The 25,732-nt window shown below is 38.0% G+C and overlaps 1 protein-coding gene across 14 annotated transcripts in view; it reads right to left on the reverse strand.

Annotated features, from left to right (window-relative positions):
- The window catches only part of FKBP5 (FKBP prolyl isomerase 5), a 98,443-nt gene extending 73,137 nt beyond the window's left edge, over nucleotides 1–25,306 (reverse strand). For 2 of the 14 annotated variants that reach the window (XM_060162667.1, XM_060162668.1), the window contains exons 1-4: nucleotides 25,161–25,305; nucleotides 24,380–24,798; nucleotides 19,632–19,736; nucleotides 2,738–2,768 (exon numbers count right to left, since the gene is read on the reverse strand). The gene's annotated coding sequence lies outside the window, so the exon portion shown is untranslated. Of the gene's footprint in view, nucleotides 1–2,737; nucleotides 2,769–8,559; nucleotides 8,697–19,631; nucleotides 19,737–24,379; nucleotides 24,799–25,160 lie in introns of all 14 variants that reach the window. The other 12 variants (XM_060162663.1, XM_060162665.1, XM_060162671.1 and 9 more) reach the window with 10 other exon arrangements.
- Between the last annotated feature and the right edge of the window lie 426 nt (nucleotides 25,307–25,732).

Consider the following 25,732-nt stretch of genomic DNA (forward strand, 5'->3'; position numbering starts at 1 on the left):
TCATATAGTAGTTCTATTTTTAATTTTCTGAAGAATCTCCATACTGTTTTCCATAGTGGCTGTACCAATCTATATTCCCACCAACAGTGCACAAGGGTTCCCTTTTCTCCACATCCTCACCAATACTTGTTATTTGACAATACAGTGCTAGATATTTTTGCATAACTATACACATTGAGCTTTGTTCTGGGATGCAGTTAAATTACTTGGAAACAGTTTGATCCTTTTGAGGCCTATTTTTAAGCTTTGTTAGAAAGGATCACAGCAGTCTATAGTTTAGGTCTACATTTGCACCACTGCTGGGGCAATACCCTCAGAGTACTCTATCCAATGTTCTGTGACTTATGAGGTTTTTTCCTATGGCTGGTGGGAACACAAACTATTTTTAACCCTGAAAAAGAATCAGGGATTATCCCCTCTACTCCTTTTGGGTGGTTCCTGGCTTCAGGTAGCTTCCATACAACATAAGTACTAATCGTTACTCATATGAAGACTTAAGGGAGACTCTCTGCAGACCTTTGGAGTTTCCTCCTTGTGCAGCTCTCTCTTCTCCAAACTACAGTCTCCTTGGCCTCCAGCTCTGTCTCCTCAACTAGGGAGACTGATGGGCTCCATCTGGGATTCCCCTCCTTATGCTGCAGCCTAGAAACTCTCTCCAGGCAGTAAGCTAGGATAATTGTAGGGTTCATCTGTTTGTTTCTGCTTTCTTGGGAATCATTGTCCTGTGCTGCCAGTTGGTCAGTATTTGAAACTTCATATAGTATTTCTGGGGTTTTTGTTTGTTTGTTTGTTAGTTATGTGATTACAGCCAAGAGAGTAAATCCAATCTCTGTTATTCCACCTTGGCCAGAAGCACAAGCCCACAAGTATATTTTTAAGCCAGAAAAAGGGAGACACAGTAAAAAGACACAAGTACTATGAATGGAATTTCAAGCGGCAAGAAAATATCTTATAAAATAAACATTATTTAGAACTAATTTTGACAGTCTGAAATTTGAAGGATATAGTTTTTCCACAACAATACAAAAGTCAAAGCCTGTAACTGACAGTAAACATCTCTCTCCTAAAATGGCAGGTACTTGATCTTAAGACAGCAATCAAAACTATGATTTTGTGCATATTTCTGGAAATTTGGATAATTGTGGTATCTCATTTTTTCTTTAATCTATGTAAGAAAATGATAAGTTTAAGCCTTATAAGAATAAAAACATTATGATTTTACATTTCTAAATGCCATTAATAAATATACCACAATTTTAAAAAATATGAGTTAAAAACTGTTTTCCCCTTCCTTTGATTAATTCAACTAAAAAAATACATTGTTAATCATCTTAATACTTCAAAGTCACAATGCTACAAAAAAGTTGGCTTGTGGTTGACACTGGTATTAACAGTCTTTAGCAGGTCTATAAAACTTGCTTTTGTTTTGGAACAAACCTCAAATGGACACCTATTATATGCAAAAAAATAATAATAAACTGAGATTTTAATACTGCTTCAACTGGAAAGAAAGCCCCCAAACTTTAGAACATGCAAACTCTGTAGCGGTACTTACAAACAACATAGGAAGAGCAGGCTGTCACCAAGTTACAGGACTTGTTTCTCTGTGTGTCTATTTAAACTTTTAACTAGCCTAGCACTACCTGCAGATCTCTGCCCTCAGCATATGATTTCATAAGAAAACAACATATACAGATGCAAAGAAATTGACAGAACACAACAAGGGCAGAGAAGGCCATAAAGAGCTCTACTTGGATGACTCCCCCCCCCCAATTCGCCTTCCATCAAAGTGACTTCTGTGGCTCAGACTGCATTATCTGGCTCCTTGCCCCCATGCTACTCAATCACAATTCTTTCCATTTCTCAATGGCAATTATACAGACTAGCCAGATTCCAAAAATTTCACCTAAATGTTCTGAGGAGTCTTAGTTAGCGTGTGAGGGAGGGCTTTTAATGGAGAGTGAGAAGGCGAAAAAGAAACTGAAGGAAACTGGCGACAGAAAGGAGCATTCGTGGAGCTGAGTGTTAAATCTGAGACTGGCTCATTCTAACCATAACGTTATGCCCCAGCTCTTCACTTTCATACATTCTTCCTGGAAAGTTAGGTAACTCTGGTTTTTAGCTACAGAGCTAAGAGTTGTCTCTTGAGTTAAAACAAAAGTATTCTATTGGCCAAAACTTAAACTTTTAAAATTATAAATATAATATAGTTATATATTACAGAAAGTTTGAGAAATAAAGAAAGGAGAAAAGAATTCACCATAATCCCAACATTACAATTCAGGAGGCCTTTTTTAAAAACAGACTTTATTTTTAAGAGCAGTTATAGGTTCACAGCAAACAGAATAAAATAGCCAAAACAACCTTGAAAAGAACAAAGTTGGGAGGACTCACGTCATGGTTCTAAAACTTACTACAAAGTGACAGTAATCAAGGCAGTGTGGTACTAGGATGAGGACAGACACATAGATCAATGGAATAGAATTGAGAGCTGATAAATAAACTCTTACACTTATGGACAATTGATATTTGAAAAAGGTGCCAAGACAATTCAATGGGAGAAAGAACAGACTTTTCAACAAATGGTGCTGGATCTCCATATGCAAAGGATTACAAAGTTGGACACCCTACCTCACACAATATACAAAAAGGAACTCAAAATGGACCAAAGACCTCAATGTAAGAGCGAAAACTATCAAACTCTTAGAAGAAAACACAGGGGTAAATCTTCACTGACCTTGGATTAGGCAATGTCTTCTTATGTGAAACTGAAAGCAATAAAAAAAAATTTGATAAATTAGACTTCATGAAAATTAAAAACTTTTGTGCTACAAAGGACACCATCAAGAAAATGAAAATACAACACAATAGGATGGGAGAAAAATTTTGCAAACTATGTATCTGATAATGAGACTGTATCTAGAATATACTAAGAACTCTTTTAACTCAATAACAGAAAATAACTCAGTTAAAAAAGGGGCAAAGGATTCAAACAGACATTTCTCCAAATAAGATTTACAAATGGCCAATAAGCACATGAAAAGATGCTCAACATCATTAGTCATCAGGGAAATACAAATCAAAATCACAATGCAGTACTACTCCATATCCACTAGGATGCCTATTAGCAAAGAGATAATAACAAGTATTGACAAAGACGTGGAGAAGGTGAAACCTTCATGCATTGCTAGTGGAAAGGTAAAATGATGCAGCTGCTTTGGAAAACAGTCTGGCAGTTCCTCTAAAAGTTAAAGTTATCATTTGATCAACAATTCCAAGAAAAATGGAAACATGTCCACACAAAAACTTGTACATGAATGTTTGTAACAGCATTATTCATAATAGCTAAGGAGTAGAAACAACCCAAATGTTCATTAGTTAATGATGGATAAACAAAATGTGGTATATCCATACAGTGGAATATTATTCAGCAATGAAAAGCAATGAAGTACTGATAACATGCTACAACATGGATGAACCAAGAAATATTGAATGAAAGCTAAATGAAAGCCAGACACAAAATGCCATATTTTGTACAATTCCATTTATATGAAATGTCCAGAATAGGCAAATCTATAGAGACAGAAAATAGACTGGTAATCTTCTAGGGTAACGGGGAAATAGGGAGTGACTGATAATGGGTATGAGATTTCTTTGGGGGTGATAAAGTGTTCTGAAGTACAATAATGGTAATAGTTGTATAATTCTGTGAATATACTGGAAACCACTGACTTGTACACTTTAAAAGGGGTGATATTATGCTATGTGAATTTTATTTCAATAAATCTATTCTATTATCCATATTTATTTATGGATAGATAGATTTATTTCAATAAATATATTCTAGTATCCATATCTATTATTCTATTGAATGGATGGACCATAATTAATGATATACATTGCTTCCAACTTATCTATTCTACATAACACTGCTGTGAACAGTTTTGTGCCTAGGCTTTTACCATATCATATAATTAAGGGTATGAATTCTGTTAGTAGGAATCTTGACTTGACAACATAGCAGCTGTATGATCTCGGGCAAGTCAGTTAATTTCTTTGTGCCTCAATTTCCCCATATATGACATGAGGTTAACAGTATTCACACCTCTTGGAATTCTGAGAATTAAATTAAGTAACGCATGTAAAGGGCTCTGCATGGTGCCTGTCACATAGTAAACTATCAACATTAGTGGTAGAGGTAGCTAATAATTGTTACTCTAGTTTGTGCTATTTTCTGAAGATGACTTCCAGAAGTGATATCACCACCTCAAAAACCATGGACATTTATATGCCTGAATACATTCTGCCAAACTACATTTCAAAAGGGGTGCACTAGTTTTTGGCACTAGTAGTGAATATATGAGAGAACCAGAGTAATCATGCCATCATCAACATTATGTTATAATAAATTTGTTTTGTTAATTTAACAGGCATCTCACTTTAACTGTTCATTTTTGCTGCTTTTGGTCCTTAGCTGCTTGAAACCCAAGTTTTCTAATTATCATATGAATCCTGCATACCTGGAGCATCTACTGAATGTGAAATCTGTACAAGACCCTATACTGGGGGCTACAATGGAAACTGAAAATGAGTAAGGCCAAGGATTTTGTGTGAGGTAAGGGAAAGAAACATTTTTATTCAAAGTAACTATGATTAAGTATAACCGAGCTATGACGTATTTATGAGGGTAGGGAAAAGACAGCAGTTTATAAAGGTTTATAAAGTAGAGAAAAGACGGCAGTGTTTGAGCTCGTTCTTGAAGGGTGTGGCAAGAGTAAAATCAAGGCTGGTAAAAGAACACAGCACATTCCAAGACTACGCAGCTTGAGTACAAAGTGGCTAGGGGAGGGAATGGTGACAGAACAAGGTACAGGGTGCTCTGGGAACACAAAGAGGACCCTCTAAAACAGAGCCAATGACCATGGGAGCTGAGGAGGACAGTTTCTCCCAGGGCAAACAGCATGCAGAAAAACACAAAGACACAAATCATCGTGACCCATGCAGGGAACTGCACGTAATCCAATTTAGCTGAAGTGAAGTGTACATGTGGGAAGGAGGCCGATGATGCTAAATAAATAGGCAGAGGCCTGACTGTGAAGGACCCTGTGTGCCAGAATAAGGCATTTGAACTTTATTCCAAAGGAAGTAGAGAACTGAAGCATTTTAAAGAAAAGAAGTGACAATCAAACTGACTTCAAAAAAATTTTTCTCTGGCAATCCTCCAAGAGCTTCCCATCTCACACGGAATAAAATCCAGTCCTTCTTATGCTTAAAACCCTACATGCCGGTCAGTGGCTATCTCTGAAATTATTTCCTATTGCTACTCCTCTCACTCACTCTGCTTTTGTGACACTGGCCTTCTTGCTGCACCCTTCAATATACCCCTACTCAGGGCTTCTGCACTTGCTGTCCCCTCTGCCTGGAACTCTTGCCCCAAACAGCTGCACAGTTTGCTCCCTCACTTCCGTCAGGTCTCTGTTCAAACACTTTCTTATCAGAAAGGCCCTCCCTATTACCCAATATAAAAGAGCAAGAAACAATGGCAATCAATCCTACCATTTTTTTCCCTCTGCTTACCACCTGGCACATGTATTTATCTGTAAGTTTCCCATCTCTCTTTACTAGAATATAAGTTCCAGGATGGACCCTCTCAATTACCCTGATATAGGAACTGTTATTAGCATTTCCAGATGGTGAAATTCAGGTGCATAATATTGCTACTGCACAGTGGAACAAGACAGAATGACTCCTGAGACTGCACTCGAACCATTTCACACACTGACTCAAGTGAAGTTGCAGGTTCCTGGCTTTGATTCTAGATTATTTCCAGTGACTAGGCTCCAACCAGACAAGCACCAAGATAGTGTACTCTAAATTCATGCTATGTTCTTCTAAAAAGATATGCATTCTTATCATTTGTTATTAAGCCAAGTTTCAATCGCCAGGAAACATTTTTTTTTTTTTTTTTTTTTTTTTGTGGTACGCGGGCCTCTCACTGTTGTGGCCTCTCCCACTGCGGAGCACAGGCTCTGGACGCGCAGGCTCAGCGGCCATGGCTCACGGGCCCAGCCACTCCAGAGCATGTGGGACCTTCCCGGACCAGGGCACGAACCCGTGTCCCCTACATCGGCAGGCGGACTCTCAACCACTGCGTCACCAGGGAAGCCCGCCAGGAAACATTTTTAAAATGAGCAGTTAAAATGCACGAGGTATCTGGACTTTTATCTATTCAACTATAAGCTGTACTTTTTCTTGCTTTAGGCCCACAGATATTAAAACAAGATGAAAAGATTTTATGAAACCAGAAGGAACATAGTACATGACACCAAAACTACTTTTCCAAGAGCTTTTTTCAAGTATAATAGTCAACTTCAGGAATAAAACTAACTCCATCTTTAAAATATTCACACCAAAATTTTCTGAGGTATTACACAAAAGAAAGAACATGGTGGCTACCTCGAAAACATCCAGTAAATACAGTATCATATGTAGAGAAAAAGAATGAAGGTGAGATCCCAGTAACATTGCTCCTGATTCTTTTCCTACTCCTCAGATTACCTACTTCTTCTTTCCTTGATTATTCTTTCATCCCATCTCCTATAATTGCAAGTATCTCTTTTCAAAATGCAGTTTTCAATCAACAGCTTTTCCCCTGTCAACCACTTCATACCAGAACTCATCCACTCTTAATTTCAAATATGGTCTCTATTAAGATAACCTCCAGATCTAGTTATAATTTCTCCCTCTTCCCTTCTCCTGTTTTTAATCTCTCCCAAATTGCCTGGGTATAGATACTCAATACTTCAGGACCCTTTTATATCCCTATTTTTTAAAGAAAATCCACTTTTTCAAAATTGGCTCCTTCTCCATTTACTTTATCATCTGTATTGTCTGGCTGTTCTCCTACAACTTTAATTTTTCTCCATTTAATCAACAGGACCTGCCAACTGTTCATTGTGTTTCCTACTATCTTACTTTCCAATTCCATAGCTATCACCACAGTCTGGGTTTCTTCCTTTCCTTCCTGAGTCACCACAGCCCTCCAGCTGACCTGCCTACCTCCAGCCTACTCCCTTCTATTCATTCTGTACATACTGCCAGTAAACCTCTCTCACACGGTACACACTCCAGTTCAAGGACTTAAAAGAGTTCCCCAGCATAATAAAACTAAACTTCTCAAATCAGCACTCAGGTCCTTCCACCCCTCCAGACTGTCACTCATGAACGTTTAGCTTAAACATACTAAGGAGACAAAACCCTAGAAAACCAACGACTTGCTCTTCCACATCTGGATCAGTGCAATGCACACTACAGGTCTGTAGAGTACAGTCCACCATCTTTCACTTGACTTCAACTACTTATGTCAGGCAGTGGGAATATATGACTTAATCCATCATCTTCTGACAACTCAAATTACCATGAGGATTCATCTTCAAAAGCTGAACCCTTCTAATCCACAAAATGGAAGTATGTAGTTATCAAAAAATAACACCTCATATCCTTAAATGAGAGTGCAAAGTAGTATACTATCTTTAAGGGTGAATTTTCCAACATCTATAAAAAGTGTAAGTGCAAATATCCTTTAGCCCAGCAATAGCACTTCCGGGAAATTACCTATAGATATTCTCACAGAAGAAAACAAATTATATGTGGAAGGAATATTAAACACTGTTGTAATGGTTAAAAAAAAAGGGGGGGAACAACTGAAATTTCCTTAATTGACTATTATTATATATCTCCACAATGGAATATTATGCAGCAATTAAAAATAAAGAAGCAGGACTTCCCTGGTGGCACAGTGGTTAAGAATACACCTACCAATGCAGGGGACACGGGTTTCAGCCCTGGTCCGGGAAGATCCCACGTGCCGCGGAGCAACTAAGCCCATGTGCCACAACTACTGAGCCTGCGCTCTGGAGCCTGTGAGCCACAACTACTGAAGCCTGCGCACCTAGAGCTCATGCTCCGTAACAAGAGAAGCCACTGCAATGAGAAGCCCACGCACCGCAACAAAGAGTAACCCCCACTCACCGCAACTAGAGAAAGCACGCACGCAGCAACAAAGACCCAATGCAGCCAAAAATAATAAATAAAAATTTTAAAAATAAAAAAATAAAGCAGTTAATATATGAATTGATAGGGAAAGATGTTTAAGAATGGCATGAAGAGGGGAAAAAGCAAGTTATACGACAGTGTAAATTACTATTCTATTTGTATGAAAAAATGCATATACATTTGTAAATGCAAGAAAATATCTAGAAAAAATATACCAACCATTAATAGTAGCAAATTCTGGAGAATGGGATTCAGGGGAAGAAACAAGGGATTTTTACTTTTTGTACTGTGTGTGTGTGCATGTACATACACACATATGTATCTTTTAAAACAATCGATTTATTCAATTTTCATTTTTATAAAAGAGCAGAGCACAGCAAAGACTCTTAACTTTGGATGAATATAATTGATCTTGATTATCCACAGTGCAGGAAATATGAGCTACTCAAAGTGCTTAATGAGAAACTCATCCATTCATTCAGCAACTATTTATGGAACACTTACTATATGCCAGGCATTGTGCCTGATGATACTGCCATAACCGTGAACAAGACAGACCTAGTCTTTGCTCCATTTTTCCTGTTTCTCCTGTAAGAACCACTCTGACTTCCAGGTCTGTGTTCTCATTATGCCTATTATGCCTACGGTTTCCCATAAAATAGAAAGAAATTAATAGAATAATTACATCAAATAAAAACAAAGGCTTTAAATGTTATTAACTCCTATTTCCTTCATAATTAATTTAAAAAGTTAACAGAAACACAATTTGTGAAAGAACAATTGAACAAGCACCATTTCAAATAAACAAAATTTAGAAAGTAATTTAGATGTTAAATAAAATTTAAGGGAAATTAGCTAAGAAAATTCAAAAGAAAAAACATTATAGGAAATTTTTATTTTCTTCATTGATTTATATTTATTTACTAAATTCTTCTACAATAACCATGCACTATACAATAAGAAGGAAGTAAAAGTTGTTCTTGAAAAGAACCCTCTGTTGCAACAACCGATCAGCTACTGCCTGAAGCCCCTAACCCATTATACCAGGCCGTTTATGGTCTGGCCTTGTCGAGACTCCTTGTTTTGTCAGCCCAGAGCCCATTCCACCCTCTGCTGCAAACAGCATTCTGGGACTTTCCACTGGGGAATCACTGCTCCTCACCTCCTGGGGTGGGCCCAATCCCCAGTCTTTGCCAGTCAGAGCTTCTTATCCCCTTGGCCACCCCAACAGTTCAGAGGTGAACACATGACCCTAACAGATCCAAATCCAAATCAATCCTGAAAAGAGGCTAATTTTAATGAGGCTATTCAAATGATTATTAAGTGCTGACATATAATACAGCTAAATTTCCTAAAAGAACTTTGTAATAAATAGAATTCTCATTTAATGTGGTCCCTGAATATTTTGTGTGACTATAACTTCAAATCACAAAACTGGCAGTGAAAACAGTCATAACTGATCGCTTTTGTTGAAACAGAACAGCAACAAAAATACAATATTAGAAAATTCCCATTTCTAAAAGGCTATTAAAATTTGATGCTGTCTCAAAGAATGTTGAAACCGTATAAATCACATCCTGTTAAAATAGCTAAGTACAGAAACAGTAAGAAAATACAGGTTACGTAGCATATATGTTAATCACTTATCCTCTGACAGAAATCTTTTAAACAACTTCAAAAATAAAGCTCCTACAGGTAGTATTTCATGAGGCACCTAAAATGCCACAATCCTAAAACAAACAAACAAAACCCCAAACCCAAGCATTTGAAATATATTTAACTTTTAAAATAATTTTTATCGGGACTTCCCTGGTGGTCCAGTGGGTAGGACTCCATGCTCGCAATGCAGGGGGGCCCGGGTTCGATCCCTGGTCGGAGAACTAGATCCCACGTGCTACGACTAAGACCCGGAGCAGCCAAAATAAATAAATAAATAAATAAATATTTTAAATCGCCTTTATTAAAAAAAATAATAATTTTTATCAGTTAACCATTTTCCTTTCAACACTAAGAAAACTATAGAGTATATTAATAAATTACAGGGGAACAAACTTCAATGCAATATGAGAAAATAAAACTTAACCATTAGAATTTCCTAAGAGTGAAATGGACTGTCTTGTAAAACAGGGACCTCTCCTTCCCTGGAACTAAAACTAAAACCAAAGCTCTGTAATTCTCTGAAAATAAGATACCCTTGAAGAATTCAACTGCTGTGCCAGCCGTTTTATTTCTTGAGAGTATAGCTGAACACATATTATAATCCATTGCATTTTTTCTAGCATTGCACAATTTTCCTGGCACACAATGTGCATACTGTATTTATTATCATATTTAAGCATCTGACAGCATTGTTATAAGAATCCATAATATTATTCCCTAACCAAATGCACACATAAATTTTTCAGTCTTCAAACAGCCATGGATTTCAGTAGTTAAGTATCATATATATTTTTTCCACAAAGTCTAAATACAATACATTTCCTGAACTTTTAGCTTTCAGTTTCCTGTTCGTCAATGGTTACAATTCTAGAGGCAATACATAAACACACCCTAGCCATGGTATTTCCACTCCTGACAACAGTGGATGTGAACTTAATATGACCAAATATAACTACAGTGCATATAAATGGTATATCACAGCTAACACAGCAATAGCAGGAATTAAGCTATAAAATGGAAATATAAATTATATTCCTTATTAAGAATTCACATAACCTCCTTTTATAACTTAGAACTCAGAAAAAGTTTCTCTCCCATGAAAAACTGATAAGCTTTCTTTATCAGACAATAACTGTGAAACCCATCCTGTTTCCTTTTTTCTCCTGCTTGCCAGGAAGCTCAGAGCTAAATTTAATGTTCAAATACAGAAAATATTTTGCCTCAGATTATTACTGTAAAGATTTCTTTCCACTCCCTCATCCTGCTCATTATTTCTCAAGTGATTTATGCTTAATTTCTGACTTTGTTTTTAATGTTTCTTGCCTTTTTAGTTTTAATTACAATCTATCAAATCTTTTCAATGAATAGAGAGTATAAAGAAACAATTTAAAAGATATCTTTACATCACTGAATAATCTGTTAATCCAATTTATATAAAATGGGGCTTCCCTGGTGGCGCAGTGGTTGAGAGTCCGCCTACCAATGCAGGGGACATGGGTTCGTGCCCCGGTCCGCGAGGATCCCACATGCGGTGGAGCGGCTGGGCCCGTGAGCCATGGCCGCTGAGCCTGCGCGTCCGGAGCCTGTGCTCCGCAACGGGAGAGGCCGCAACAGTGAGAGGCCCACATACCGCAGGAAAAAAAAAAAAAAAAAAAAACAATTTATATAAAATGTAGGTCCTAAAATGTATATTTATTTTCCCCTTTCAAAGTTAACTGTTTCACATAATTCATGATTCACTTTTAGAAGTCACTGGCAAGTCTTCCAAATAAAAGACTCATAAAATGACACAAGGATCAAAACAAATTACTAAATGAGGGACACTAGATTAGGAGGATTAGTAATTTTTAAATGTTTTTAATTTACTAACAAAATTGGTCTGGCAAAGCTAGATTGTCATAAAAAATTAACTCACATAAAGTGTACTGAAATCTTACTTACTGTTATCAGCATTTTAGATGCAAAATAGACAACAGGTATAAAAATATTTAAATAGCCTAGGAATCTTAAGAAAAGAGGGAAACTCGGTCACACTTGTTTAGAAACTACAGACACACACACATATTAAAATATTCAGTATATGGTAATACCAAAAAGTTTAAGTGGAGATAAAATGAGATATTAAGAAAATGAACAAAAACAACACGAAGATGAAAAGAAACTACAACCCAAACTGACAAATCCAGCCGAAAACTAAACAAAAATATACCATGAATTAAACAGAAAACCTAAGCATAGTCATATTAAACATGGAAAAGACAAATGAACACATTTTGTAACAAAGACTACGGTCTACAAGAATGCATAATATTAAAGCTCTTCACTTTTAGAAGCCATAAATTTAAAAAAAGAAAATGATAATAAATGGAAGAAGACAGCCAAATAATTTATATAAGAGTTACAAAAACCAATTGTTCCTTTCTCTCTCAACATATGAGAATTGCAAGACATACCCAAATAAGTCAAATTACAAAAAAATTAATATTCTAAGGATGAAGTTAACAGCAAAATGTATTACTATATAAATTACTATATAATTTATATAGTATTATTATATACTATATACAGCATAGTATTAATATATACTATATTTATGCTATATATATAACATATATAATGCAGTATTATATATAGTATATATAACATATAGTTATATAGCGTAGAATTTATAGTACTATTACTATATAAATTTACAAGGAAAGGCTAGTAACCACTCATAAAATATAGCTTAACAGACTTCTTTCAAACAACAATAAAACAGTTCAACATAAAAAAGATTTAAAAACAGAAACAAATTCCTATATATTATCTGAAGGGGCTGAGAGAAACACACACACACACACACACACACACACAGCCCTCAAAAAAGAAATCTAAAATTTAATTTTGAAGCATTTCTCTTCCCCCCTAATAGCACAAATAGAAGTTAAAATTTGTTATAAAGAGTAATCATCTAAATGCAAAACAAGTCACAGATCATAAGAGAGAAAAAAAATCCCTTCTCCCTTCAGAAAAATGAAGACAGGAAAAAGAAACCAAACCATGGGAAATACAACTAAGTGATCTGATACAAAGCACTGAGGACATGGAAAAAATTCTTTTGTATATATATTTGTGTATTATACAATTCAACTTCACGGTGTTTGAAAATGATAAAGAAAAATTAGTATTTCAGTAAAAATGAATCCAGTTAGAAGTCTTTCTTTCTTTTTTTTTTTTAAGGAATATGGCAGGATGAGCAGAGAGGTCTAGGGTATTTTTATGTAACCCATGCCACTTTTTCTTTCTTTAATCATGGGAAAGAATACAGAACCTGAAAAGATAACTAGCTGTGAAATAATTTTATGACAAAATTATGCTTAAAGTGACTAAAACGTATTTGTACGTCACACAAATTTTCAAAATGCAAGGACAGCATCTTGTCAAATTTAAAACAAGACATTTCAAGGGAAGAAAAGTAGTGTGACAGTGATTTGGAGATGAGGAACTGACATTAATGAGAAAAAATTACGTGCTCTGTAAAAAGGGAAGGGAGTATTTATTGAGCAACTAGAGTATCCAGACACTAGGCTTAGGGCTTTATAAAAGACATTCGATCACATTGCATTTAGGTAGGAAAACAATATAGAAGAAAACAATGCTTAAATAAGTTTCTCACCATTATGTGTGGCATATGGTAAAATGTAAGAGACGAAAGAAGATGTAAACTTAGAGACTACTGTACTAGTAGAAGTACACGGCTGGGGACTGTGAGGTGAAAGTACAATAGTTCCCAACTTTTCATGCTAATCTTACTGGACTATCAATCACTCTGTAAAAGAACCTGTGTTCCACCATGACAGAAACAGAAGTCCACTTTTTTTTGAGAATGATATTTATGTTTACAACACTATTATATTTATAATTTCCAACTCTAAAAATAAAAGAAAGGAACCCTTTTGTTCCTAAAGAAGATTCTGGAGCCTTGGTTTTATTTTTTAATTTTATTTTTTTTAATTAATTTATTTTATTTATTTTTGGCTGCCTTGGGTCTTTGTTGCTGCGCGCGGGTTTCCTTTAGTTGCGGCGAGCAGGGGCTACTCTTCCTTGCAGTGCGCAGGCTTCTCATTGCGGTGGCTTCTCTTGTTGCAGAACACGGGCTGTAGGTGCACAGGCTTCAGTAATTGTGGCTCACAGGCTCCAGAGCGCAGGCTCATTAGTTGTGGCGCACAGGCTTAGCTGCTCCGTGGCATGTGGGATCTTCCCAAACCAGGGATCGAACCCGTGTCCCCTGCATTGGCAGGCAGATTCTTAACTACTGCACCACCAGGGAAGCCCTGGAGCCTTGGTTTTAAATATTACTTTAAGAATAGTAATGCCTGTCCAAGAAGTGTGATCATGGGCTTCTCATTAAGAATAGAGTGAATTATTACCACATTATTCCTGGCAGTAAAATTATTTCTTACCTTGGTGTTTGACAGCCGTTAGTAGAAAGATTATTGGTAATACTACTGTAATTCCCACCCAGATGGTTAAGAGTCATACTAGGACGACAGTAAAAAAGCAGCCCTAGTTTAGCTCTGAAAGGTACAGGCCACTAATTAATTAGCTGTGGATCCTGACGTTACTTCCTCTGGACCTCAACGTCCTCATCTGTACAATAAGACTGCTGACTAGAGCATACCTCCCTACCTTCCTCCCCCTTTTTCCCTCTCCCTGGCCCTTTCTACTTTATGACTTCGGTGATTTAGGATCTAGACTGGGATTTTTGAGGACAGAGAGGTAAATAGCAGAAACCCACTTAACTCTGGAGAAAAGGAATAAGAATTATGTAAACAACTAGAATATGGAGAGAAAAAGAGAAAGCCCAAAATACATGTTTACAAAAACAAATGGACAAATTAAAGAGGCATAATGGTTCAGAATAGAGGATCATGAGCTTCATTGTCAAAATTAGTATGATAGTAGTTTCAGTTATATGACATCAGGAAAGATAGTGAGAAGTGCTAGAGATACAGACTTAGAAATGTTATTTGTAACACACAACAATGCTTTACAAATAACCCAAGAAATCTTCCCAAGTTCCCCCAGTACATATGGAAAAGATGCCATACTCCCTGGCTTAATCATTCATAATTCTGCCCTAACATAATCACTCACTATTTTCCAACAGGTTATTCCCTCCAGTCCATTTGGCTTCATCATTTCAGACAAACCTATGAAATCTCCCCTTCACTGTCACTCAGTGTTCTGTCAAATGCTTTCTCCCTTCTTCCAATTTATAATAACAATTTATCATGCTCTAACCATGTTTGAGGCACCATTCTAAGCACTTGACATGTATAAACTCATTTAATTCTCTCAACAATCCTAGGAAGAAGGTCAAGTAACTTGCTAAAGATTACACAGTAGCAGAGTCAGGATTCCAACACAGGCAAACTGGTTCCAAGGAGCCTGTCCTCCTAACTTGCTAACTAGTCCTACAAGGCTTAGGTGGAGTTCTGTCACCTTCCTGAAGTTCTCACCTGCTTAGCAATTATTCCTGCCTCTTGAGACCTTAAGTAAACCACTCCTTTGTCACTTACCACAAGACCTAGGTTGTTATTTATCTTTTGTGCACATGTTCTATCTTTTCTAAGGACAGGATCTTGTCTTATTTATTCTGTAACAACACTACTTAGAACCTAACACAACTTATTATCTGGAACACAAAAGTGCTTATTAATGAAACTATAATAGCATTTAATATTTATTGAAGACATATGCCAGGTTCTGGGCTAAGTACTTTATATGTATTGTCTCATTTATTCCTCACAACCCTTCGGTAGGTATTAATACTGCCTGCACCTCCTATTATTATAGATGAGGAAACTGAACTTAGAGAGAAGCTACATATCTTGTCCCATATCACAAAGTGGTGGTGACAGTCTTACTTAAGGGTCTAACCAGAATCTTAATCTCCAGCCAACCACAAAACACCCTGAAGAAAGAAGCAGTCCTAACAACAACTCAGTTCAACTTTCACTACTCTGCAGCACTATGCTGAACACCAAGGATTCAGAATTAGAGGCACAGCTGCTGCCCTGATGAAACTCACAGTGCACTAAGACTTCAGGATCAAACTTTGATATCACAGGCAGAGCCACCATCATCAAAACTTAAGGAAGATTTTAACTTATATTTTAAATCAAAATATCTAAATAATCCTTGGAAACTCTTCCATCCCCTTCCTTCTCCCTTCAGGCTTCCCCCACTCTCTCTACCCTAGGACTAATCTCTCTAGTTTCTGTATTATCGAGTAGAAGGATCCCACTAATCCTGACAACTACTAGGATGTCTAAATTTAATTTATCAGTAGCTCAGACTCAAGGGTCTATTTGGCGAATTCCATGTCCATAATGAAATATGGGCAATGGACAGCTAGAAAAAACCAGTAGCAAGGAGCAGCAGCAAAAAGAGGGAGATGAAAGTCACACTGTATAGCAAAGAAAAAGCAAGAAAAGCAGGAAAGTGGACACAAATAGAAGGTGAAAGTGAGTCCAGAATAAATCCAGTAGAGAGATGTAGATAAATGAAAACACTAAAATCTAATTCATTTTGCGAATGCTGACTCCTTTAATTATTTATTTTCCTAACTTCTAATGGAAACAGAAAAATACGTAGGTGAAACAATTACTGAAAAAATCATTAACCAGGAACAGTATATAAATCAGGAGTTTTTCCCCTGAAAAACCACTCATTTTAGAATTTCAGAGCTGCAAAAAGACCTTAGATCACTATCTAATCCAACCCATTCATTTTACAATTAATATAAGGCTCAGTAAGGTTAAGTAACTTTAACTTTCCCAAGATCATGTAGCAACACTCCTGAACCTCATCCCTGTCTATGCCTACTATACTAGGCTTCCTAGAAACGGTGTAATTTTCTCTTCCATTTTCCACTCGTAATAACTATTAAATTAATTTCTGCATAAGTATCTCAGAATCCCCATATTATTCCTACTTCTCATAGAAGAAAATAATCAGGTATTCTGGATTATCTAAAACAATATCAAATTTTATTCTCTTATCCCCAAAGTCAGTAATCTTAAATTGGGTCTTGATTTCTACAAGGAAGAAATTCAAACATTTCCCAGAAGAGCGGAAAGAAGAAAGAGCTCCATAAGCTGACCAAAAGCAAGCCAAGTTGATAAGCTACAATCCATCTGTAAAGGACTCAGGCCCAAGACCACTGGAGGGTGGACGACTGCTAGTGGGAAGTAGAATGGATATCACTTATTTTCCCATTTCTATTTAATATCTTCCCAACTAACCTCAGGTTCCTATCTTTCTGACAACCATCAATTCTAGGAGCCTGTAAAAAGAAGGGAAAGTAATGAGGTAAGAGTATCATGTCACTTTCGGCACAATGGCTTTTTGATAAGAACTATCTTGGTCAGGAAATATGCCACAAGGAATAGAAGGGTTTTTGGGTAAACCCACAGATCTTTATTTTTACCATAAAAACACAAGAAGTCCTGAAAGTGTGTTATATACACTCAGTATTTCCCCCACTGCAAAGCACCTGCAGATATTCTGCTGGAAGGAACTCATTCTGGGCTATTTCTGTGGTCCAAGAAAGTCTGCTGCCTATATCCCTTGATAAACTGTGGGCCCTGCTGGCCATCGTTCACGAGGTTATTAGAGCTGAATGATTTGGAAATCGTCTCTATCACCTTGGTTTAAATATAATGATTTCCTAGCCCTTAAAAATTATGTGTTTGCTTATAAGACTGACTGAAGCCTTCTCTGAAAGGGAAGAAAATGCCCTATTTTACTTTAGGAACATATCTTAATTTTGATATGTATGAAGTTCATTATAGATTAGGGATAACTTCCTGCTAACATGTTACCCAAACTAGGACAACTGGAGTGGAAATGAAAAAGGACGAAAAGATAAAAAGACATTTAAAAACAAAGTGATTTAGTGGCTCACTGAGCTTAAGAAGCAAAGGAAGAGTAAAAAATGACCAGTAAGAATAATGGTGTCACAAACAGCTAAAGAGGAAAGTCAGGAAGAGAAGCGTTTTGACTGGGGGTGGAGAGAGGGGGTGTTGGTGTGCAGTTGCTACAGAGATGGTATTTAAACATATTTAGTTTCAAGACATAAGTGAAAATTTGGGCCTCAGTTTTGCAAGGCCTGGAGTTTAGACATAAGATATACATTTGGAGCCTAAAAAAGCACAGCAATGACTGAGTTTTTAGAGAAAGAGAAAGTAACAGCAAAACATTTAGACAACAGCATTCCTCAGACACTACACTTTGAAGATAATCTAACTTACCAGATGAACAGTACTACCTTATTCTATAGATTAGAATATTTGGACTAATTTATTATAAATAAAAGGCTAAAAAATTAATCTTTCTTTTCCAGGCTATGAATTGACAGAAAGGAATTTAGAATAAAAATAGTTTCATAATTACTGATTGTCCAAAGTTAAGTCTCTGAGTTAAAACACACTGCTTTTCAGATTTCTCTATTTACAACGAAACTTTTGAAAAAAATTGAGAGAAAAAATCTGGTACACTAATACCACTACTATTTTACAATATTTGTGAGAATGTATCAGTTTTTAAAAGCACACTAACCAAAATGCTGATAATTAATAAATCTGAAGAATGGGTATATGGAGGTTCATTATTATTCTCTCCAGTTCTGGATATGTTTAAAACTTTTATAATAAAAAAGTCTAAAAAAAAGGCTACCTACAGATATTTTTAAAGTTCTATCTGCAGTTAGGGTTTGACAACTCAAAACAAAATTCTAAAAACTTTTCAAATAATGTTTTATTCATGCTCAATAGACCAATGAAATTTACTGTGTATGAAAGGGAGATAAGGCCCTGTCATTTCAGAGGAACATGAATATGTTCATTAAATGGAGAAAGTCCTCCTTTTATCCATGTTGGTTGAGTTGGACATTTGTCATTTTTCTCTTCAAAGAACTTATATTTGTTAAAGAAAAATATATAGACCATATAAATGTATGGTTTTTGTTAGTAAAGGCAACATAAATATTCATCCCCAGTTATCAATGATTAATTTGCTGAAACTGCTGGCTAGTCATTCTGTTACTTCAAATCATATTCCACTCTAGTAAATAACCAAATAAACAAATTTCTTATGTGGATGCAAAAAACTGATCAAAAAATGAATATCCATAAATAATGCCCAATCCTAAATTGTGAAGAACACATATTTAAGATTATATAAAATAGTAAGTCGAGAAAAAAAGCTGAACGTTTAAACAACTGACATAGTTTTAGGGCTGCTGTAGAGTGATTTGCTTTAAATTAAACCTATTTAAATTACAGTTTAAACTAACAGTGAGCATCAAATTCACCACCTTACATTTACCACTTAACCTACGATCAAGATTAGTTTATATGGTTTACAAGCACCAATCCTTCCCCCTACTATAAATACCACCCACAAATGACAACCAGCTTTGTTTGCCTCTTCTTTGTCTGGTGAGTTCCAGGACAGTAAGGACTGCACGTTTGTGCAAAACCTAGCACACTGAAGGTGTGCAACTCTCTTAACAGGAATTATCAATTCCCAGGAAGCTATCGCTAGGTATCAGTCTCATTCCCTAGGTGACTGACACAGGATAACAAAATAAAGCACAGTTTCCTGGCTGGCAGTTGGCCTTGAATTATTTTCAGGATCTTGTCTCTTCTAACAGAAATATGCTGCCATGAAACTTCAAAGAGAAGCAGCATAGATACATATATGTAGAGACAAAAGACTGTCAGTAATTCTCTTCTCCTACATCATTATTAAAGCACTGCTTAATTTCAAATTGAGGTATTTCACTTTTTTCAGATAACAGGGTCATTCTCCTCATCTTCAACAAATTTTTATAGTTTTTTTTCCTTATGAAAGTAAAAGTTACATACCATAAAATGCACGGATCTTAAGTATTCAGCTGGGTAAATGTGAACAAATGTATACACCAACAGTTGGTGAATCTGGAAGTTCCTCGTACTGGTCTTGCAACTGTTCTGTAAGTTAAAAATTACATGAAAATGAAAACTTACCCCAAAGGTGTACACTTGAATTCCATAGCTTGATTCCCAAATCAAGTTATAGAATATTTCCATTACCCTAAAAAGTTCCTTTTTGCCCCTTTCCAGTCATCCACAGCCCTTACCCAGAAACCATTGTTCTGATTTCTATCACCATACCTAAATCTGGCCTGTTCCCATATTTTTTATAAATGGCATCTTATAGTACATACTTGTGTTTGGCTTCTCTTGCTCTGAATAATATTTCTGAGATTCATCTATGTCACTGTATGAATCATTAGTTCATTACTATTGTGAAAAAGCTGCTATGAACATTTTTATCAGTCTTTCTGTGTACATGTACTTTATTCCTCTTGGTGTAGCAAGATTTCATTTAAAAAAAAAGGTTTCACATATAAATAAGCCTGTGAAGTCACACAGTATAGATAGATGGATTGATTTATATATATACATATAACAAACATACAGTTACATATATAATGCAAATATATATAGCATAGATACTTTATCTACCTGTGTGTATATATTTATGTGTGTGTATATATATATGTGTGTGTGTCTCTACAAATGGATTCTGAGAGGTCCACCTAGGACCAACAAAGATATTTTAAAAGACCTTATAGGGCTTCCCTGGTGGCACAGTGGTTAAGAATCCGCCTGCCAATGCCAGGGACATGGGTTTGAGCCCTGGTCCGGGAAGATCCCACATGCCACGGAGCAACTAAGCCCGTGCGCCACAACTACTGAGCCTACGCTTTAAAGCCTGCGAGCCACAACTACTGAAGCCCACGGTGCCTAGAGCCTGTGCTCTGCAACAAGAGAAGCCACAGCAATGAGAAGCCCTTGGCGTGCCGCAACGAAGAGTAGCCCCAGCTCGCCGCAACTAAAGAAAGCCCGCGCACAGCAACAAAGACCCAGCTCAGACAAAAATAAACAAATAAATTCATTTTTTAAAAAAAGACCTTATAAAGTTCATAGTGCAAGTAAATTTAAGATAGGAAAGATGACATTTCAATTTTTCTTAATAAGTATTATGTTTTAACCTAAGACTAATTCAAAAGAGAAACAAATTTCTTTCCATGTAAATTACCCTGTTTTGCTTCAATGAAATACCCTTCTTCTCATAACAAATCCCCTTCTCAAACTAGAATTTCAAAACATTAAATATTACCATCCACCATGTAATAATTTTTTATGCTAGGGGCCAAATCCAAAATCTGTCAATATTCTATTCTACTGTCTTGCTTTTTTAAAAAGTTAGAAACATGGAAATAATTCCATTGGCTAATGTTTAACATGGGTAAAGACCATTTCATCCTCATTCAGAACACTGTATATTCTGAAAAAGGCTAGGATGTTTTCTGTTCCAAAAAGTATCTTACTACAGCATTAAGTCTGTGATAGAGACATTCTAACCTTCTAATTCTGTGTGTAATTTTCGGCAGACAGTAGAGGAGGATCTTTAATTTCCAGAGATAGAACACTGAGAAACATACACACAAATCTGATTTTTGATGAGATCAATTTGAAATTCCCAGCCCTGTTTTTGATAATCAGATGATCATTTTCAGGGAACTAGGAATGGCTCCTTATTTAACATCATACATAAATTGCCAAGACTGAGGCTGAACACTACAAACGGTTCCAGAAATTTACCATCATCTGCTTCAGGAAGGGTTTGCAACTACAAAAGGGAAAAAAAAAACCTCTTCTAGCCTTTGATTTTTCTCCATCTTTTATTCTTCCTTCCAAACAATGAACAATTTCAAGACCATACAATTCAAATGTACCATATATATTTTTTTAAAAAAAATAAATTTATTTATTTTTGGCTGCGTTGGGTCTTCGTTGCTGGGCGTGGGCTCTCTCCAGCTGCGGTGTGCGGGCTTCTCACTGCAGTGGCTTCTCTTGTTGCGAAGCATGGGCTCTAGGTGTGCGGGCTTCAGTAGTTGTGGCTCATGGGCTGTAGAGTGCAGCTCAGTAGTTGTGGCGCACAGGCTTAGTTGCTCCCCAGCATGTGGGATATTCCCGGACCAGGGCTCGAACCCGTGTGCCCTGCATTGGCCGGCAGATTCTTTTTTTTTTTTTTAGGCAGATTCTTAACCACTGCACCACCAAGGTAAGTCCCATGGCTACTGTTTTTAAATCAATAGTTACGTGATTTACGTACCAACGTCCACCTAATCTCTGGTGAGTGTAGATGTAATTTTCCTTACACTTTTGGGGACATAATGTCAGAAGTTAAAAATGTGCTGTAAAAAAATTCAGAATGTGAAGCAATGAAAAAACAAAATCTAATTACTAATCAGCTAGGTTAGAAAGTTCACACAGTCTCAGAATTATAAAATGTATAAAATATTTAATTGTTCAGCATAAAATAATTACAGAATTTAGTGTGCCAAAATATATACAATATAGATTCTTTGTTAGGAATTGTTGAAAATTATATTAAAGGCCTACAGAAAATATTCTTAATGACAGATACAGCATGCATACTACTGTTAAATAAAGCAGTATTAATGTCTAACAGTATCATGTGATCTACCCTCAAATTTAGCTTGTTTAATATGTGTCCCTGTTCTTTTGTAGCTTTATTCATTCAAAAATATTTGCCCACTCCCAAACTAAAAAGGAGCCACACCTGAGGGTCAGTGACTTAAAAACACTCCCAACATTTATTGTGTAGATGCAAGAATTCAACTTATGCTTAATTTTGAAGCTGTAATGTGGTTGATAATTTTATGATATGGTCTACCGCAAGTTAAAGTGGACAACAATCAGTAATTAAAATATGTAAAAACTGAATTTGAAAATGGTCTTTTAATTAAAGGGCACTTCCACAGTTAAAGTTCCCCAAATATGCTTTACTTAAATAAAACTAAGGAATATAGCTTTAATTTATGATATGTGGTATATTTAAGCATCATTATAGGATAATGACTATAAAATTTCTAATTACACATAGTAGTTAAACTAATATATTCCTATACACTTTAAAGGACAATTACCCATAATTGTCCTAAACTAATATATTCCTATACACTTTAAAGGACATCACCCATAACCCCAGTCTCATAAGATTCCTTAGAACTACTTATACATAATAAAACCCACTCTGCACGAGTCACTGTTCAAACAATCTACCTTCACTAAACATCAAAAAGCCAACTCAGCTTTCAACAGTAATAACTTCTTCTACAGCTAGAGAAAGAGGATGCTCTTCCTTCTCTAGACTGGTTCTAAGGTAAGAAGCCTTTAGGAAACAAAACAACCTAAAATATGTATCCTTTTCCAATCCAAGGATAAACGGAAAATTGAAGGTTTCACTAGTTGCCTAATCCAATATTTTAAAATGTTCATGTTGAACTGGTTAAAATCATGTTTTAAAAAAGAAATTCACCCAAAATTCCCATCACTAAAAAATTGAAGATTCAGAAACCCACTTGTTTTGTTAAATATTGTAAAGACAAAGACCTCACAGCATATAAGCCTGTTGTTTTAGAGAAATAAAACATTTTATAAAGTCCATCTTTGATTTTTTTTAAATCCCAAGTAGTCACAACTAGACTATTGGTTAAAGAGTTCACCTTTAAAAGGTGTTACTAATTAGCTACGTAAGTAACTAAAATTACTATTCAATGAAACACTAATAAAGTACCATAATTAAAATAACGGTCCTTAAGAAGTTAAACTTACATCTCTTAAGTACAAGTCATACCCAGCATAGATATAAAAAAGACACATTAGAAGAAAATAACTGAGTAATCTAAATCAACTGCTCCTCACAAATGAATGTTATTAATAACCTTCATAATATATTTTAAAGTAATTATACATTATTTTAAAACTTTTTTTTCTATAGATGCCCTAAATTGGTCAGGGCCATAATGTAGATTGTTAAGTGAGGTCAGATGGGAGAGAGAGAAACAGAAAATAAGTGAAACGTATAACAAATAAAAATTTCCCACAAGAATAAGAAGTTTTTCAACTCTATCCTTGGGGAAAAAAAAAAACTCTTATGCGGGGCGGGGGGTGTGGTGCGGGAGAATTCCCACAGACTACTCAAAATACTGAACCAAAATATGCCTTAACTTTTCCCTTGTCTAAAATCTAACAAAACGGTAAGACAATGAAAAAAAACACTCCTGTGAGCCCTCAGAGAGGCAAAGAAAGCTCCCATTCAACGCTAAGCCTTATTCCACTCCTGTAAAGTAAATCCAAAACCACGAGCTCAAACTGCTTCATGAAGAATTTACTGAATGGCGGCCAAACGTTGTACACGCTACCCTGAACCACAGTGAAGGATATCTAGAGTTCTGCATTCTCCATTTACAACCTGTACCTTACTATGCATGCTTTCGCCACCACTGCAGAAACCGATTTTTAGAAAGATGTTCCTCCCGACAAGTCAATGGAAAGAAGGCAATCTACACGCTGACAACACCCGCCCCCCACCCTTTTTTTTCCCCAATCAATACTAGTTTTGACTACTATACTGCGGCCAGCACACCTTTTTAGAAATCATTAAGGGAGAAGGCGTTATAACGTCCAAGAGTGAACTGAATACTGAGCTCTGAAACAACTTTTCACTGGCTTTCAGCTGGCACTAAGATTATCACCTGTTAGAACGCCGCCGCACCCGCACCCTCTACGAGCGGCCGAGAGCGGGGATGCTGTTCCCAGTCACTGGTCCCTGGGCGGCAGGTGAAGACGGTGAACGCGCATCCACACCCACCGCCCGGGGAGCGCAAACCGAAAGCCAGGACGGCGGCGACGGGACGCTCCGTTATCCTCACTCTCGGCTGGCCCGCCAGGTGAGCGCGGCTCCATCGCGCCCGCGGCGTCCCGGTGCACGGCTCACCCCCGCTCCACTTCTCCCGCCGCCCGGGCCCCGGAAAGCGAAGTTTCTCTCCCGCCCGCGGCAGCTGCTGTTCACGCGCCTCCCGGCTCTCCGCCGGTCCCGCCGTCTGCTCCGGGCTGCCGCGGTCACGGGCGCCGGGCCTCGGGCGAGTCGGGGGCCGCGGACGGGAGCCGTGACCTGTCACCCCGGGAGGGAAACAAAAGCCGGGTGAGGACCAGCGGGCGCGACCGGCCTCGCCTCCGAGAGAGAAAGCGCGGCGGGGAGCGGAGAGCCGCTCCAGGAGCCGCCGGCTCCGCGCCTCCAGGAGGGAGCCCCTGCCCCGCGGCCCGGCGGAACGTAGAGGAGCCCCGCAGCGGAGCTAGGGGCCTCCAGCGCGCCCGTCTGGGGGCTCCCCAGGCCCCGACGCGCCGCTCCCGGGCTGGGGAGCCGCGTGAGGGGGCGGGGAGGCGACGCAGCGGCGGCCGGACCGCGAAGCAGGGAATTCGGCTCCCTGGGCTTAGCGACCACACTCCCCATCCCTGCGGCCATGGAGCCAGTACCTGTCGCCGCGGTTGTTCGTCTGCTCTGTCTCTCTCTGCCTAGCCCGCGAGCCGCTGCCCCTCAGCCCGCCCAGCAGGCCACCCGCGCGCCGGCCGCCGCCGCCCGAGACTGGCAGCGCCCGCGAACCGGCCCGAATCCCCCGGGCAGCGCCCGGCGCCGTCCCACCCCCGCCGGCCGCAGGACCCGCCTCCCATAGGGCCCCGGGGCTGTCAGTCCGCCCCCAAAAGGCGCGCGGGCTGTCGCTCCGCCTGTCCGGATTGGCGGCCGCGCGCCGTCCATGCAAATAAGGCCCCGCCCCCGACTATTTGCACCTCCGCCTTGGTGTAACCTCCGCCTCTCCCCGCCAGCCCACGTGTCTGGCCCTTGCCCTTTGTGGGGGCTGGAGGGAAGGGATGGAGGAAACTGACCGACACCCTCTCCCACCATCCCTTATCTCCGGGAAAACTAATGCCTAAAGAAGCTAGTTGACTAAGCATACGGATCTCTCTTTCTGAAAGCTCTGCCCTCCTGTCTGCCCACTAGACCTGCCCTGAGGATGGAGAGTGACAGACCAGGCTTGTTTGTGTGAGGT

Source organism: Lagenorhynchus albirostris, chromosome 10 (genome assembly GCF_949774975.1).
Source record: "Lagenorhynchus albirostris chromosome 10, mLagAlb1.1, whole genome shotgun sequence".
Lineage (NCBI taxonomy): Eukaryota > Metazoa > Chordata > Mammalia > Artiodactyla > Delphinidae > Lagenorhynchus > Lagenorhynchus albirostris.